Source organism: Odocoileus virginianus, chromosome 7, assembly GCF_023699985.2.
Source record: "Odocoileus virginianus isolate 20LAN1187 ecotype Illinois chromosome 7, Ovbor_1.2, whole genome shotgun sequence".
Lineage (NCBI taxonomy): Eukaryota > Metazoa > Chordata > Mammalia > Artiodactyla > Cervidae > Odocoileus > Odocoileus virginianus.
The window spans coordinates 39340262-39358132 of record NC_069680.1 but is presented as its reverse complement, the minus strand read 5'-3'; positions in this window follow the sequence as shown (position 1 = coordinate 39358132).

Here is a 17871-nt window from a genome sequence, read left to right as displayed (position 1 = left end):
ATCCAGCAGATGTTGGCAATTTGATCTCTGGTTCCTCTGCCTTTCCTAAAACCAGCTTGAACATCTGGAAGTTCATGGTTCACATACAGAATACACAGAAAAACTATACAAAAAGGATCTCCATGACGAAGACAACCATGATGGTGTGATCACTCACCTAGAGCCAGACAACCTATAATGCAAAGTGGGCCTTAGGAAGCATCACTATGAACAAAACTAGTGGAGGTTGATGGAATTCCAGTTGATCCTGGCTCAGTGAACTTTGAGAATTACTTTACTAGTGTGTGAGTTGAGAGCAATTGTCCTGTAGTTTGAACATTCTTTGGCATTGCCTTTCTTTGGGATAGGAATGAAAACTGACCTTTTCCAGTCCTGTGGCCACTGTTGAGTTTTCCAAATTTGCTGGCATATTGACTGCAGCACTTTCATAGCATCATCTTTCGGGATTTGAAATCGCTCAACTGGAGATCATTTTTGTATAGTTTTTCTGTGTATTCTTGCCATCTCTTCTTAATATCTTCTACTTCTGTTAGTTCTGTACCATTTCTGTCCTTTATTGTGATCACCTTTATGAAATGTGCCCTTGGTATCTCTAATTTTCTTGAAGAGACCGCTAGTCTTTCCCATTCTACTGTTTTCCTCTATTTCTTTGCACTGGTCACTGAGGAACGCTTTCTGATCTCTCCTTGCTATTTTTTGAAACTCTGCATTTAAATTGGTATATCTTTTCTCTTTTGCGTTTAACTTCTCTTCTTTTCTCTGCTATTTGTAAGGCCTCCTCAGAAAACCATTTCCCTTTCTCATTTATTTTTCTTCTGACTATAGTTCTTCAGGCACTCTGTCTATTAGATCTAATCTCTTGAATCTGTTTGCCACTTTCACTGTATAATCTTTAGGGATTTGATTTAGGTCATAACTGAATGTTCTAGTGGTTTTCCCCATTTTCTTCAATTTAAGTGTGAATTTGGCAATAAGGAGTTCATGATCTGAGCCACAGTCAGTTCCTGGCCTTGTTTTTGCTGACTGTATAGAGTTTTTCCATCTTTGGCTGCAAAGAATGTAATCAATCTGATTTTGGTATTGGCCATCTGGTGATGTCCTTATGTAGAGTCTTTTATTGTGTTGTTAGAAATGGGTATTTTCTATGACCAGTGTGTTTTCTCGGCAAAACTCTGTTAGCCTTTGACTAGCTTCATTTTGTTGTCCAAGGCCAAATTTGCCTGTTACTCCAGGTATCTCTTGACTTCCTACTTTTTCATTCCAGTCCCCTATAATGAAAAGGACATCTTTTTGGGGTGTTAGTTCTAGAAGGTCTTGTAGGTCTTCATGGAACCATTTAACTTCAGCTTCTTCAGCATTACCGGTCAGGGTGTAGCCTTGGATTACTGTGATATTGAATGGTTTGCCTTGGAAAGGAACATAGATCATTCTGTCATTTTTGATATTGTATCCAAGTACTGCATTTCAGACTCTTGTTGACTATGATGGCTACTCCATTTCTTCTAAGGAATTCTTGCCCACAGTAGTAGATACAATGGTCATCTGAATTAAATCTCCCATTCTGGTCTATTTTAGCTCACTGATTCCTTAAATGTTGATGTTCACTCCTGCCATCTCCTGTTTGACCGCTTCCAATTTGCCTTCATTCATGGGCCTAACATTCCAGATTTCTATGCAATATTGCTCTTTACAGCATTGGACTTTACTTCCATCACCAGTCACATCCACAACTGGGTGTTGTTGTTGCTTTGACTCCATCTCTTTATTCTTTCTGGAGTTATTTCTCCATTGATCTCCAGTGGCATATTGGGCACCCACCGACCTTGGGAGTTCATCTTTCAGTGTCCTATTTTTTTTCCTTTTCATACTGTTCATGGGGTTTTCAAAGCAGGAATACTGAAGTGGATTGCCATTCCCTTTTCCAGTAGACCACGCTTTGTCAGAACTCTCCACCATGACTCATATATCTTGGGTGACCCTACATGGCATGGCTCATAGTTTCACTGAGTTAGACAAGGCTGTGGTCCATGTGATCAGTTTGGTTAGTTTTTGGTGATTTTGGTGTTCATTTTGTCTGCCCTCTGATCGATAAGGATAAGAGACTTTGAGAAATAGCTTGGACCTATATTTGTCCCTGAGTTAAAAAAGAAAAAAAAAAAAATCAATTGAAAAGGTTGGTACTGATAGGATAAAATTACAAAATCCCCTGCAGGTAAACAAGAAGAAAGAGACAAAGTAACCACAAAGTTTCCAAGAGTTGTCTTGAGAACCCAATCCAATCTTTGCATGTAGGGTGTAGCAAACATATTTCTCAAATATTTCCTTTGTCCTAAATTTCCTGCCTAAATCAATTGAGTATAAAATGGAATCTGATGATCAGAAACTTATGTAGAATTATAGAAAAGTTACAAAGATACTCTCTTGTCTTGTCTTGGAGTCGCTCAGTCATGTCCGACTCTTTGGGACACTGTGGACTGTAGCCTACCAGGCTCTTCCATCCATGGGATTCTCCAGACAAGAATACTGGAGTGGGTATTTCCTTCTCCAGGGGATCTTCCCGACCCAGGGATCAAACCCGGGTCTCCCGCATTGCGGGCAGACACTTTAACCTCTGGGCCACCAGGGAAGCTCCTACAAAGATACAACAGAGTTCCCGTTTACTCTACACAGAATTTATCATGTAGCCTTATCTAGATCATGTAAATATTATCTATTATTTTCTTTTCAAAGTAATTTCCCACTTATTATTTTATTGCATTCTCACATCAATCCTGCTAATCTGATAATAGAACAATTATCATTTCTATTTTATCTACAAGAGTCTGAGGTTGAACTATTAAAGAATCATCTAACATCACTAAAATATGAGAAGATATGAATCTAAATAAAAACCTATGGATTTTCAGTTAAATACTCATAACATTCATCTGTTTCTGAGGTATTGTAATTATGCTGTTTATTTTTCATATTTGTCCTTGACCGAAAATATATGTTTTTCCATGAGGTCACTTGGAATTAAATTCCTGATGCAGTAATGAAGGGCTCTTAACTTTCAGTTAATTTTTTCTAATAACAATAATGCATTCAAAATCTAGTAAATCATTGGATAAGATCGAGGAGTAATGGGATGGGATGTGAGCCTTCTGCTTTTATACTCTTCTATTTTATATCTTTCAGTGTATTCTTATTTTTAAAATTTCTTCTTTGCAATATAAAATTGAATATATTTTCACATAATGTTTACTATCTCTTATTTACATAATATCCTCACATAACATTTAGTTTTTACTTCCAACCACCAACTATAGGAGATGGTTTTGATCACTTCACACAGCTTGAAGTGCTCATAATGAAATTCCCTTCTAGCCTAATTAATGTTTCTACAGTTTTCATTTTTGTGATTTATTTTAAATCAGTCTTGGTTTTAATAAATAAGAATCACTCCTTTTAGGATATCTGCAATATTATCTCCCTTCTTAGTTCACTTACTCTTTTCATTTATTCCTTTCACTTACTCCTTTGTTTTCCATTTAAAATGACTTGTACTTACTTATCACATGGAAATTTTAAAAAAAAATAAAGCTTTGTGTGAATGACAAGGAATGTACCATTACAAGTATATGTACGTTTGAAATTTTATTCAAGTCTCAAGACTAGATAAACTTGTGCTATGGTATAATTTCTTTCTTAAAGGTTAACTTTAGGAAAAATTGACTTCTCTTTGCAATTTCACACAGAAATACTTTTAGAGAATTTTGCCCATCACTGCTTTGAGCACTTTGGTTCAACGTCCAGTTTTATTATCCCAGTTCTGTTTGTGCAGTGTGTAGTGTAAAAGCTTCCATCAATAAATATTATAAGAATAAAATTTACATTAATCAGTAGGCAGTTAAGATCAAACTAAGTTGGATCATCTAACATTTTTATTTAATAATAAAGAGTCCTTGCATATCCTTTCCAGTGGAATTGCAAATTAAACTTGTGCAATGATTTTGTTGATACTCATAAAATAGGTTTAGACTGGGATTTTAAAAATGTTTTACAAATACTGATACTTTTAACACTTCAACTGATAAGGATTATGAATAGTAGTTTCTAAGAGGGACTAAGAGATCATCCATTGGTGCTGTAAATTGCCAGAACACAGAGCCAACATAAGAAATAGATTTTCTGTGCTTGTCACTCTCTAGTACTCACTTATGGGATGCAAGACATTCAATAAATGCAAGCCACAAGTCTGTGATTCTAATTCAAAAACAACTTTGAGAAATCAAAATTTCACAAAAGAAAAGTAGGTAACATAAACAGGTAAGTAATGAATTATCCTCTCAAAGATACAGGAGTGGATTATGTTGAAAAATGTTTACTTTGTAAAGCATTTAACCAATCATTTAACCAAAAAAATGTCTTCAGAATTCAGTTATTTTTACACTGTTTTATACTATTGTGTAATTATCATAAAAATGAGGTGAGTTATTTTCGTTACTACTTCAAAGAAAGAAAGTTATTCAAAGACATGAAATATCTTCCCCAGTCTCTCTGTTAATCAGTAGTGGATCTAAGAATAAAATTCAGGTCTGTTGATGCCAAGATATGGACTCATTAACACCTATAATTCTGGTTTGCTATGGGAATATCTATCCTTTATTAGTTTTTTTTACAAATCCCAAGCACACAATAAATTTATGTTTTCTATGCTCTCAAAATTGATAGTTTTAAGAGACAAAAGGAATCACAACTCCACTGTCAGAAACATTCCAGAATACAAAATTTGACGTGTATAATAGAATAGTACTGAATCATATATGGAGACATTCTCCCACAATATTATATAATCAGTTCAGTTCAGTTCAGTCACTCAGTCGTGTCCAACTCTTTGCGATCCCAAGAACTGCAGCACGCTAGGCCTCCCTGTCCATCACCGACCTCCCAGAGTTTACTCAAACTCATGTCCATCGAGTTGGTGATGCCATCCAACCATCTCGTACTGTGTTGTACCCTTCTCTTCCTGCCCCCAATCTCTCCCAGCATAAGGGTCTTTTCCAATGAGTCAAGTCTTCGCATGAGGTGGCCAAAGTATTGGAATTTCAGCTTCACCATCAGTCCTTCCAATAAACACCCAGGACTTATCTCCTTTAGGTTGGACTGGTTGGATCTCCTTGCAGTCCAAGGGACTCTCAAGTCTTTTTTGAACAAAACAGTTCACAAGCATCAATTTTTCAGCGCTCAGCTTTCTTCACAGTCCAACTCTCACATCCATACATGACCACTGGAAAAACCGTAGCCTTGACTAGACGGACTTTTGTTGGCAAAGTAATGTGTCTGCTTTTTAATATGCTATCTAGGTTGGTCCTAACTTTCTTTCCAAGGAGTAAGAGTCTATTCATTTCATGGCTGCAGTCACCATCTGCAGATTTTGGAGCCCCCTCCAAAAAATAAAAATAAAATAAAGTCTGACACTGTTTCCACTGTTTCCCCATCTATTTCCCATGAAGTGATGGGACCAGATGCCATGACCTTAGTTTTCTGAATGTTGAGCTTTAAGCCAACTTTCTCACTCTCCTCTTTCACATTCATTAAGAGACTTTTTAGTTCCTCTTCACTTTCTGCCATAAGGGTGGTGTCATCTGCATACCTGAGGTTATTGATATTTCTCCTGGCAATCTTGATTCCAGCTTGTGCTTCTTCCAGCCCAGCGTTTCTCATGAGGTATTCTGCATATAAGTTAAATAAGCAGGGTGACAATATACAGCCTTGGCATACTGCTTTTCCTATTTGGAACCAGTCTGTTGTTCCATGTCCAGTTCTAACTGTTGCTTCCTGACCTGCATACAGGTTTCTCAAGAGGCAGGTCAGGTGGTCTGGTATTCCCATCTCTTTCAGAATTTTTCACAGTTTATTGTGATCCACACAGTCAAAGGCTTTGGCATAGTCAATAAAGCAGAGATAGATGTTTTTCTGGAACTCTCTTGCTTTTTTGATGATCCAGTAGATGTTGGCAATTTGATCTCTGGTTCCTCTGCCTTTTCTAAAACCAGCTTGAACATCTGGAAGTTCTTGGTTCACATATTGCTGAAGCCTGGCTTGGAGAATTTTGAGCATTACTTTACTAGCATGTGAGATGAGCACAATTGTGCGGTACTTTGAGCATTCTTTGAGATTTCCTTTCTTTGGGATTGCATGGGAACTGACCTTTTCCAGTCCTGTGGCCACCGCTAAGTTTTCCAAATTTGCTGACATATTGAGTGCAGCACTTTCACAGCATCATCTTTCAGGATTTGAAATAGCTCAACTGGAATTCCATCACATCCACTAGCTTTGTTCATAGTGATGCTTCCTAAGACCCACTTGACTTCACATTCCTGTATGTCTGGCTCTAGGTGAGTGATCATACCATTGTGATTATCTGGGTCATGAAGATCTTTTTTGTACAGTTCTTCTGTGTATTCTTGCCACCTTTTCTTAATATCTTCTGCTTCTATTAGGTCCATATCATTTCTGTCCTTCATTGTGCTCATGTTTGCATGAAATGTTCCCTTGGTATCTCTAATTTTCTTGAAGAGATCTCTAGTCTTTCCCATTCTGTTGTTTTCCTCTATTTCTTTGCATTGATCTCTGAGGAAGGCTTTCTGATCTCTCCTTGCTATTCTTTGGAACTCTGCATTCAAATGGGAATATCTTTCTTTTTTTCCTTTGCTTTCTCTTCTATTCTTTTCACAGCTATTTGTAAGGCCTCCTCAGACAGCCATTTTGCCTTTTTGCATTTCTTTTCCATGCAGATGGTCTTGATCCCTGTCTCCTGTACAATGTCACGAACCTCCATCCATAGTTCATGAGACACTTTGTCTATCAGATCTAGTTCCTTAAATCTATTTCTCACTTCCACTGTATAGTCATAAGGGATTTGATTTAGGTCATACCTGGATGGTCTAGTGGTTTTCCCTACTTTCTTCAATTTAAGTCTGAATTTGGCAAAATGTGTTCATGATCTGAGTCACAGTCCACTCCCAGTCTTGTTTGTGCTGATTGTATAGAGCTTCTCCATCTATGGCTGCAAAGAATATAATCAGTCTGATGTTGGTGTTGACCATCTGGTGATGTCCATGTGTAGAGTCTTCTCTTGTGTTGCTGGAAGAGGGTGTTTGCTATGACCAGTGCATTCTCTTGGCAGAACTCTATTAACCTTTGCCCTGCTTCATTCCGTACTCCAAGGCCAAATTTGCCTGTTACTCCAGGTATCTCTTGACTTTCTACTTTTGCTTTTCAGTCCCCTATAGTGAAAAGAACATCTTTCTTTGGGTGTTAGTTCTAAAAGTCTTCTAGGTCTTCATAGAACCATTCAACTTCAGCTTCTTCAGTGTTACTAGTTGGGGCATAGTCTTGGATTACTGTGCTATTGAATGGTTTGCTTTGAAAATGAACAGAGATCATTCTCTCATTTTTGAGATTGCATCAAAGTACTGCATTTCGGACTGTTTTGTTGACCATGATGGCTACTCCATTTCTTCTAAGGGATTCCTGCCCACAGTAGTGGATATATTGGTCATCTGAGTTAAATTCACCCATTCCAATCCATTTTAGTTTGCTGATTCCTAGAATGTCGACATTCATTCTTGCCATCTCCCGTTTGACCACTTTCAGTCTGTCTTGATTCACAGAGCTAACATTCCAGGTTCCTATGCAATATTACTCTTTACAGCACTGGACATTTCTTCTATCACCACTCCCATCCACAACTGGGTATTGTTTTTGCCTTGGCTCTATCCCTTCATTCTTTCTGGAGTTATTTCTCCACTGATCTCCAGTAGCGTATTGGGCACCTACAGACCTGGGGAGTTCCTCTTTCAGTATCCTATCGTTTTGCCTTTTCATGCTGTTCATGGTGTTCTCAAGGCAAGAGTACTGAAGTGGTTTACCATGCCTTCTCCAGTGGACCACATTCTGTCAGACCTCTCCACCATGACCCGACCATCTTGGGTGGCCCCACATGGCATGGCTTAGTTTCATTGAGTTAGACAAGGCTGTGGTCCTGTGATCAGATTGGCTGGTTTTCTGTGATTATGGCTTCAGTGTGTCTGCCCTCTGATGCCCTTTAGCAACACCTACCGTCTTACTTGGATTTCTCTTACCTTGGACGTGGGGTATGTCTTCAAGGCTGCTTCAGCAAAGCGCAGCCACTGCTCCTTACCTTGGATGAGGGGCATCTCCTTATGGCCCCCCTCCTGACCTTGGACGTAGAGTGGCTCCTCTCGGCCCTCCTGTGCCCATGCAGCCGCCACCTGCATGGCGGTAGCTCCTCTCCGTCACTCCTGCACCGTCACAGCCTGGCGCTCTCAGTTGCCACCCCTGACCTTGGGCAAGGGGTAGCTCCTCTCGGTCATGCTTCTGCACAGTCTGTCGCAGCCTCCGTGCTTCTGCGTGGTCCATATTATATAATATTATATATTATATATATATATTTTATATATATGTATAAGTCTTTCTTATATAATAGAGCAAAGAAAATAATAAATATCTCCTGAACACTACCAAGTAAACAACACTGGTGTCATTAGACATAATGCACTAAAAATTCATCAATCATACATATTGAAGGAATATCCACTATACCAAAAGACTCTTGCACTCATCCTTGACACATAATTCTATGCTTCATAATCTGAGTTTGCCCATTTAAGGTATAGTAAGCATCAGAAGTTTAGCATCCATGCCCCCTGCATTGGGAACACAGAGTTTTAACCACTGGATCACCAGGGAAGTCCTGGGAAAACCTTCTTGAGACTTATACATGCTGTTATTTCTCAGAGTGATACAACAATTATTCAGTGTAGGTAAAGTTAATGCTCTCAAAGACCCAGCTTCTCACATTTACTCACCCATCACCTAGAGTACAGAAAAGAGGTTCTGTAAGAAGGATAGCAGGACAGCTGTGTAACGGTGTGTGGGGTTATTGGAAATAAACTACAGGGTTACCAATTATATTTCAGTCTGTTAAATAATTTAAATTTTACATAAGTTCTATTCTAGGGTTATTTTTGTAATTATGCATAGGAATGAACACTTACAATAACTGCTTGATTTTCAATCTTAGGAAAAGTAAAATGTCATGTTACAATGATTAGTAATTCTCAGCTTTTACTTAGTGAATAGAGCAGGGAGAGCATCACGGATTCAGTATTAGCAATCAATAGGTGAATGAAATAAAATAGCTGCTCTCTCTTAACACTTAACTCATTATTGGTAAAATTACAGGTGAGGTGGCTATCTGAGTTGGTATTTATTGCAAATTACATTTGTAATCAAGTTCAAGAGATGCTTGATGTATGTCAGTATTACACTAGTTTTTTTAAAGTCAACAAAATAACTATAAAACTTCCACTCTGAAAGACATGGAACAGATCAAAATGAAGTGTTGGAGATTTGGAAAGAGGAATTAAAACTTAGATCTCAGTGAATTTATTTAACTAATTATCCCTCCTCTGAAATTGAAATTGTTTTCTTCATTGATGGATTCCAGGGATTTTGTTTATTTGCATATTTTGCCCTGTTTTGTTGCTGGGTTTACATAGAATCAAGAGAAAATGAGAGAACTTGGTAGGAAGTTCTGTGACAAGACAGCATAGAGTTTTTTTAGCCAGAACTGCAGTCTGAGCTTTCACATCTTTGTACATAATTCTATTGAATACTGATGAGATATTCTCCACAAAGATATAGTTTTAGTTCATCTGTCAGAAAACAAAAAATAATAAAATATTGTCAGGAAACTACTTGCCATTTCATGTACAATGATACCTGTGCTTTTAAAGAAAGAAAAATAAGTTTCCTAAGGAAAATATTCCCGATATAAGGCAGAATAAACCAATGGTGTATATTCAATTGATAAAACACTCTTAATGAAGTTGAAAGAATATGATGAAATTGCAGATGAAAATGGATTAGTTGCTAAAAAGCTCTAATAAGATACTTGCCTAATGAACCTTTCAAGGTCTAGCAAATAAATTCCTTACAACTACTTCCTATATCTAAGCATATAAATATATTTTAGTCATGGTCTGTATATTTTCACAATGGACTGAAGCCTTCCTTTGTAGCCAGGTTACTGGGTCCTTTGTAGCTAAAGTTGTTTTGGAAAAGATTATCTTTAACTGAGGAAGTCTCAAACTGTATAGTGATTGAGGATCCTGTTTTACTGAGAAGTCTTGCGATTTTACAATACTTTCAAATACGTTTACCAACCTCGATCCTCTGGTTTACTCAGACACACTAAGACTCAATCAAGTATCAATTATTAACACCAATTGGCAAAATGTGCTATTGTTTAGTTGTGTCTATTAAGTATCAATTATTAACACCAATTGGCAAAACGTGCTATTGTTTAGTTGTGTCTTACTCTTTTACGACCCCTTGGACTCTAGTCCTTCAGGCTCCTCTGTTCCTGGGATTTTCCAGACAAGAATAATGGAGTGACTTTCTATTTCCTTCCCTACAGCATCTTCCTGACCCAGGGTCAAATTCACGTCTTGTGCATTGCAGGTGGATTCTTTACTGATGAGCCACCAGGGAAGTCTGGAAAAATGTGTAGAAGTCCCCAGAATACCTTGACCAAAATTATTGCTGTCAGTCCTTCTCAATCTCAGATCTACCCTTTTTGGAGCTCATGAACTCTCACCCTTTGAGATAATCACAGTATGCCCAATGCATTTGGTTCCTGCTTCTTTTGACCCACAGGTGATAAAGAGAGAGATACTCTAATATTGCAGAAGTCTAATTGCTTCTATTAAAAATAACTTTGCTTTCATAGAGTACTCTTTCTGCTGTATGCTCTCAAGAGATGAAGACCTTAATCATCACAGTTTGCAGCTTGGAGGTTTTTTCTAGTAAAAAAAAAAAAAAATACCTCAAGAGGAATTCTCTTTAACCTCACTAGAAATGCTCCTCTCAAGTACTGCTAATCAATCCTTGTGACATTAAACTCCAAGGGATAGACTCTTGTATTTGCATGGCACACCTGAAGAAAGCAGAAAACCCTGACTAGACTTGTCCATTATCCGGTGACCTGAAAGTAAGGATTTCCCAGAGTTGAAGCAGATGACATTTGATGAGACAGCTCTCCCAATATATCCCAAATAGGCTGTTGGAAGTTTGTCACCAAAACTTTGATGATGACATAACAATTCAGACTATCTCTAGTGTCTAGGATCTTAATAACAGATGAACTTTAGATAAAGAGGACCTGAGAGGTTTCCCTCTTACCCTTCTTTATTTTTCAAATGTGGCCTTCATAGGTTTTGTTCCTATGTGAGACACTACATTCAGGAAAGGTCTTTCCTGACATTAACATTCCTGTTGACCAGTGACATTTCACAGAAAGATCTTGATCAAAAAGGGGAAATGTAATGTAATAAACAGAAACCTCAATTAAATATAACTGAGAGATAAGAAAAAGGAGATCCTATGCCTGGTGAGGATAGCAGCGCTCAGTAGGAAAAAGTCCTTTCCTGGCAAGGACTCACCCAACAGAAAGGCATGGATCTGTGCTTGCTCTGTCCCTCTTAACGTCCTTTACCCCTATGTGAGAGCTTACTGTGCCTCATCGTGGCTGCACACCCCAAATTGCAATTCTCTGTTGATCCCAAGTGAATCTGCCATTTTTAGAGAAATATTTGGCTGTTGGTTTCAGGTCAATATTCTGAATTTTGTATTTTCTTACATATTTAACGTTTATATTTGAGACAGAAAAACACGAAGACTTCCAATTTTCTTCAGAATATTGTTCTTTTAAAATTGTCTTTAAGTTGAACAAAAGGGCCATAATGAACTGAATACATTGCTTTAGTATGAATCATAAGCATATTGAATGAATGTTAATATTTGGTCATAATTAACATATATTTATATCTTTCTAGTACTTATCCATAGAAAAAGCAAAATGTGCAATGGTGTCTTAATGTCACATTATATGAACTATAGAAAAAAAAACTGTGACTTTTTATGGATATGCTGGGTTGTCTCAAGGCTAAAATCATATTCTACAATATCTGAGTTCTTGCATCCCTTCACACCTACTTTTATAAAAATTTTACTGAGAAAGATTATGTGGCTATTTTCAACAAAGATCCCAAGCTCCGTAGGATTTTGAGAAGGCAACTCCAATGACAGGCTTTACCAATAATGGCTATAGCAAAAAAAAAAAAAAATAAAATTTTTTTTTTCCATTAACTTTGAAAGAACATTGTATCATCATACGTGTGTCCTGTATTTTTGAAAGTGAAAGTGAAAGTCTCTCAGTCATGTCTGATTCTTTGCGACCCAGGCCAGAATACTGGAGTGGGTAGCCTTCCCCGTCTCCAGGGAATTCTCCCAACCCAGGGATCAAACCCAGGTCTCCAGCATTGCAGGCAGATTCTTTACCAGCTGGGCCATACTTTAGACCCAATATAAAGACCCACTATGATGGTAAACATGTCGGGCCAAATTACTTTTTATTAGAATAGCAATGCAAGCAAAGGATACAAAGGTCTGAGACAAATAGAAACACAATTTCTGTTTGTTTGTTTTTTTTTATTCCATGACGTGCTTGCGTGTATGCTTAGTTTCTCAGATTTTTTCCGACTTTTTGGAACTCCGTGGACAGAAGCCCTCCAGGCTTCTCTGTCCATGGAATTCTCCAGGCAAGAACAGTGGGGTGGGTAGCCATTCCCTCCTCCAGGGGATCTTCTTGACCCAGGGATTGGACGGAGGTCTTTTGCATTGCAGGCAGATTTTTTTTTACTGCCTGAGGCACTAGGGAAGTCTAAATTAGCTTTTATATATATATATATATATATATATATATATATATATATATATATAAAAGTAACAAGCTGAATTGAATGCTTCCGTATAGTCATTTGAGTTTATTTCTCTACTTTTCATCTACTAGGGCTGACAAATTCCTCAAAACGCAGTGGTATACAGCAGTAGTATTTCTTATACTGTTTATGCATCTGTGGGTTAGTCAGGGTCATTCAGTCAGTTCAGTCGTTCAGTCATGTCCGACTCTTTGTGACCCCATGAATCACAGTACACAAGGCCTCTCTGTCCATCACCAACTCTCAGAGTTTACTCAAACTCATGTCCATGGCGTCGGTGATGCCATCCAGCCATCTCATCCTCTGTCGTCCCCTTCTCCTCCTGCCCCCAATCCCTCCCAGCATCAGGGTCTTTTCCAATGAGGTAACTCTTAGCATGAGGTGGCCAAAGTATTGGAGCTTCAGCTTCAGCATCAGTCCTTCCAATGAACACCCAGGACTGATCTGCTTTAGGATGGACTGGTTGGATCTCCTTGCAGTCCAAGGGACTCTCAAGAGTCTTCTCCAACACCACAGTTCAAAAGCATCAATTCTTTGGTGCTCGGCTTTCTTTATAGTCCAACTCACATCCATACATGACCACTGGAAAAATCATAACCTTGACTAGATGGACCTTTGTTGGCAAAGTAATGTCTATACTTTTTAATATGCTATCTAGGTTGGTCATAACTTTCCTTCCAAGGAGTAAGTGTCTTTTAATTTCATGGCTGCAATCACCATCTGCAGTGATTTTGGAGCCCCCCAAAATAAAGTCTGACACTGTTTCCACTGTTTCCCCATCTATTTCCCATAAAGTGATGGGACCAGATGTCATGATCTTAGTTTTCTGAATGTTGAGTTTTAAGTCAACTTTTTCACTCTCTTCTTTCACTTTCAAGAGGCTTTTTAGTTCCTCTTCACTTTCTGCCATAAGGGTGGTGTTATCTGCATATCTGAGGTTATTGATATTTCTCCTGGCAATCTTGATTCCAGCTTGTGCTTCTTCCAGCCCAGCATTTCTCATGGTGGCTCTACTCAAATCTTTTCTCATTTTTCTGGCAGAAACAGATGCACAAGGCATGTTGTTCTCTATGTGATGACAGAAGGACAAGAGAGCCAGCATATGTCAAGCCTATGCTGAAATCACATCCACTAACATCTCATTGACCAAATCATGTCCTATTGCCAAGCCCAGCCTCAATGGAAAAGAGAAGCAGGCTATGTTCACAGTAAGAGGGAGAGGTAAGCTAATGTTTACTAATAAACGTTCAAACTATCTTGGTCACTAAGCCAGTTATACAAACTATTTGAAATTATGTAATTTGATTTTGTTGTTCAAATCAAGCACGTGTAACACTGGAAAGAGTTGTTTTATGAAAACTTAATGCAATGTTTTGAGCTTACTCAATAAAGACAAATGGAAAAAAAAATCTGTTCACTGAAGTATGGCTGATTTTGTTGTAAAATATTAGAGGGTGGAGACAAGGAAACAAGGTCCTAGATGATATTTTCCCTCAGATTGCTTTGCAATAATCTTTTGTTTCTTACTCCACTAAAAAAAATAATTTGTAAATGATGACTGACACTAATTAATGTAAAATCATGTAGCATTCCAACTGGGGACTTAGCCCTAGAATGGCTTTAGCAGTACATCAAATAGTATTTTTGTATTTGTGTATATCTGTGTTTGTTTAAATTTAAAATAAAATACGTATTTATGTATTTAGAGTTGTGATTTTCTAGATTAACTTTTTAATTAGCTGAAAAATTATCACCCTTGACCATATCAGAGATAAATACCTTCTGGTACTAAAAAGGGAGATTTAATTATTCAAAGGAAAAAATAGACTTTAGCATAAGTTTACTCCTTTAGCTAAGTACCAAATTTTCAGAAACTCACTTGACCCTTCTGCCCTTAAAGACAAGATGATTAAATTAGAATAGCAATTGTAAGTGAATAGAATCTCCAATGAGATCTGTACCACTTTGATCTCTTTATTACTCTGGAAGCATTAGCAAAACAGCCTTTTCTAAATGTCTTCTTTCACTAGATAACCTTCTAATCAGTATGCTTAAACAAAGGCGCTGTTAAAAGGAACCTGATGAGCTGCAGTTCACTGGGCCCCAAACTGGACACAACTGAGCCACTAACACACACACACACACACACACACACACACACACACACACACACACACACACACCCTGACTCAAGAAACCTTCACTTACAACTGAAGCTTAAGACAAGATTTTCAGCTGCTTGAATCTCTTTTGCTTACTTGTCCTGAGTTCGCTAAGAAACAAGTCTCAGCCCTGGAAAGCTACTCCAAGCATGGTTTATGTTTCAAAGTACATTTAAATTTTAAAAATTAATTATTCCAGATGCATATTCTTGACTTTTTTTTTTTTTAACATTTCCCCATAGAACATATTCCGCAAGTCCTCTATTTTGATTTTCTCTGTACTAAATAACTGAGGACTTCCTTGGGGGCTCAGAGGGTAAAGCATCTGCCTGCAATGCAGGAGGCCCAGGTTTAATCCCTGGGTTGGGAAGATCCCCTGGAGAAGGAACTGGCAACCCACTCCAGTACTCTTGCCTGGAAAATTCCACTGACGGAGGAGTCTGATAGGCTACAGTCCATGGGCTTGCAAAGAGTCAGACACGACGGAGCGACTTCATTTATACAACAGACAGGCTTGGTTAAGGTCACTTTCTGCATGTTTTCAATGGCTTCTTGCTCTTTTTTAAAGAATGTGACTGCCACAGTTTTCTTTGTGTGGCTAACCTGCTTTAGTAGAACTGATTCTTTTGAACAAAAATTGCAGTCTCTTTTCATAAGTTTTCATTCCATTGTTTAATATTGAATTAAATATATGGTTACTGCTTTTTCCCAAGTAACTTGTGTTTTCCTAGGAGACCAAGAATTATGCATCAATTCATTTCAGATTTGTCAGTTTCTCTTCTTTTCTGATAGATAATATAATTGTGTTGTTGGTGAATAACTTCTTATACATTGTCAGCTTCATCATTTTGAATGCAATCACACTCTTAATATGCAAGTTTCATCTAGAAATTTTCTATTCCATTTTCCCGACATTGCTGATGAAATGCTTTGTAAACATACAAGCTTTACCACTGAAATAGATCTTCTTTCATAAAGAAAGCTTTTCATAGACCCAGATATCATGATGGAATTGAATATTTATGTTTACAAGTCTACTGTCTTATGTTGTCATAAAACCTGGGATCAGGAAAGGATATTTACAATGAAAAACACGTATTAACTGATTCATATACATGTATATGCTCTTTATCCTAAAATGAGTCTTTCCTAATGATTCCAAGTAACTACCACAATACAAAGGTGGACTGGGGACGGGGGGCAGTGGGGAGCGCTGAAAAGCCTTTGATAGGATATCCTTTACTCTCTCACTGTAGTAAAGTTTTACTACCTTATTATTTCCAAGAACTGGTGAGGCATTTAAAACGGACCAGAAAAGAATGATATTCATCATTTTGCCCTATGGGAAATCACTTTTATTTAATTTTTTATAAGATATTTTTCAGATGTCAGCATGTGCAACTAAAATTATTCTAGAAATTCATGGCAATTGTGATTTGAAGCTGAATTTCTTAGAAAATTGTGGGTGAAATGGGGCACTGAAATAGAATCCTTATAGTTTGAATTTTCTAAACTTATTGATCACTGGTTTTTCTTCTACATGGCCAAGTAGATAGGATAACCACTAACAAAAATAGCCAGGCAGTTATGTAAAATATTTATCTTGACCAAAAATCAATTGAGTAAATTTTATTATACAAACAAATGGCTCATGGGCATTATATTCAAAATTAGAATTATCCCAGTCTTTGAGTAAGAATACCCACAATATATAAGTGTGTTAAATAATAAATGAGTCATGATTGTTGCAAGAGTTCTTTCTTTAAATGTTGAAAGTAAGCAAACTGTAAGTCAAACAAATTAAATATTCTAATAAATAATGGAAAGGGAATGTGCAACAGTGGAACAAAACCCATGGGCTGGACATCAACCAGGATGCTAATCCAGATTCTGTTACAATTGGCTGTAAGAACTTTAGCAAGTGCTTTCTTCTTTGATTTTTCCATGGGGAATAAGATCTTAAAAGAGTTAAACTACTAGGTCTCTTTCGAATATAAGAGTTTAGGAGTCTACTTGACAGGAAATATACTCAGGCATTCTTTCCAGGGGGGAAAAAAGGCCCTTCTTAAAAAAATAATAATAATAAGCACTTTAGAAAAATAGCTGCTCAACATTTTTTCTTTTTTTTTTTTGTAAAAAATTAAAAAAAAAAAAGACTCCTTATTTAATGTTAAAAAATATTTAACCAACTATATATATGCATGTGTGTGTACTAAGTTGCTTCAGTCGTGTCTGACTCTGCAACCCTTCGGACTGTAGCCCGCCAGGTTCTTCTGTCTATGGGATTCTCCAGGCAAGAATACTGGAGTGTGTTGCCATGCCTTTCTCCCGGGGAGTCTTCCCAACCCAGGGATCGAACCCATGTTTCATATATCTCCTGTATTGGCAACTGGGTTCTTTACCGCTAGTGCCACCTGAAAGCCCCAACAAAATATATATTACATGCTAAAAAAGGGGGATTTAAAAAAATTAAAGTATAGAAGACTATTAATTATCCCAGGTATTAATCTTGGAGTTCAACTGTTTGGTTCTGTAAAGTGGTATTGGCCCATGAATATTAGCTGCAGCTGCCACATGACAGCAGGGGACGCTCTAATACTGTTGTATTTTATGTCTGTTGCCTATGGATTTAGAAAACACGTTCATTTCTTAATTTGGTTGTGAAAATTAATATTTAAATGTGATAAGGCTTCAGATAGGATAGAATTACCAATTATCATGAACTATAGGAAAATAAGATATATATATATGAATATCTGTGTATATATGTTCAATTTAAAGATGAATACATGAATTTGTCCACATGTTCATATCTTTTAAAGAGGTCATATAAGCAAATTTACTCTCCAGTTCAGTTC